This window comes from Dermacentor andersoni, chromosome 2 (genome assembly GCF_023375885.2).
Source record: "Dermacentor andersoni chromosome 2, qqDerAnde1_hic_scaffold, whole genome shotgun sequence".
NCBI classification, from domain to species: Eukaryota; Metazoa; Arthropoda; class Arachnida; order Ixodida; family Ixodidae; genus Dermacentor; species Dermacentor andersoni.
In genome coordinates this window covers 11,765,045-11,766,724 of record NC_092815.1, presented here as the reverse complement: position 1 = coordinate 11,766,724, position 1,680 = coordinate 11,765,045, and positions in this window count along the sequence as shown.

The window sequence follows — 1,680 nt, the reverse complement described above, 5'->3', positions numbered from 1 at the left end:
ACCGCCTATACAGATGAACCTACTCATTCTGCCCCATTCTGATGATTATGATAGGATTATGATATGGTGTCACGTGACATGGTGTGCGATTCATTTTCAACTTCAGTGATGTTCCGTGCAGGAAATGTTCCTTTTTTCGAGGAATTTTCAGCCACAATTTTTAACGAAAGGAAATGAGGGAAACTTTGCGATATTGCAGAGAATTTTAAGGTCTATGAAGTAAATAAAGTTATGCCTTTGAGCAAACCATCACTTTGACAACCCACAGCAGGCTCTTTTCAGTGCGCGTCGTTTTGTGAGCAGTGTGCTGTTTGGTACAAAACTGGTACAAAACGTCAACTGCCGTTTGTTCCGTCAATATTTGATAAGGTGACCTACTCAGGATCGCGAAAAAGTTGCGAAGCACCAGTGGTAGCGGGCGCTGGAGCTCTGTCTACCCGGAAGATGTGTCGGGTACCGACATTAGAAAGGGCCACGTTAGAAATTGAGTTCTCATGTTGCTACCGAGAAACTGTGTAATGTTTTTGAGCACATACACACAAACCGTGTGGTACTTTTTTCGTCACGACGATAGGAATGGTTAGGGCTCGCCGAAGCTAGGCGTGATTATACATACATACACATATACATACATATATATATATATATATATATATATATATATATATATATATATATATATATATATATATATATATATATATATATATATATAATCACGCCTAGCCGCCAAATTGCGACGCTAATAAACGTCCTTGATCGCGGCCCGCGACTTCTGCAATACCAGTCAGAACCCTGTGTATGTATGGGCAGGGAAATTTACGGAGATATTTCAGAATAATAAAGATAAAATTGTCACAAATGGGGAATTTTCGTGCATAGGGATGGGAGTTCTTCTGCAAGTTATTGAACATCACTGTCTTCAAGGGGTAAATGGTGCAAGTAGTGCAGAAGATTGAACTACAGGGGCGCTATTCTGGACATTCCGCCATTTTCTTCGATGCATGACGTAGGCGCGACGCAAACAAAATGGCGCAGGTGGCCCCGTTTTGCTTACGTAACGTGACGCCAACTTGACGTTTCGCCTAAGAAATTGAAATGAAGGCACTGAATATAGCGTTATCGGTAAAGCAAAACAGTTTTCCTCCGCAGTAAAAATAAAGCAGCTATCTCAAAGTGTATGATTATTCCGTCGAAAACGCTTCTCGCTTCCGTCGTCTGCTGCGTACAAGCCATCGTCTGCTTGAATAGCTAGGATGCGTGTTCCAGAAAAATGGAATGAGTCATCGCATGTTGGCGCCAACGCGCTTGTTTTCTTGCTTGAGACAACATACGCGACCTACCAGTGGTGATGCGCGCACGTTCTAGGCCACGTTATCGCTATCTCGTGAAACGCAAGTGACTCAGCCCGACTCGGCTGGCTGAGAAACGGCCGATATCACCGATAGCGTTGCGCGCGCCAGAGATATCCACTAGAGCGACGCAAGCGCCGGCGCTGCCATCTCTTGTTCATTTCGCTGGTTACTCGCACCGAGGGAGGAAACTTCAAGGCGCCACCTTGCGTACATTTCTTTTTATAAATTAGAAAGAGGCCGTTGTCATAACTTTTGATTGTGCGAAAAGGCATTAATCTTGATTACAATACAAATGCAGCAGTGAAAAGTGGACAACATTCCCGAA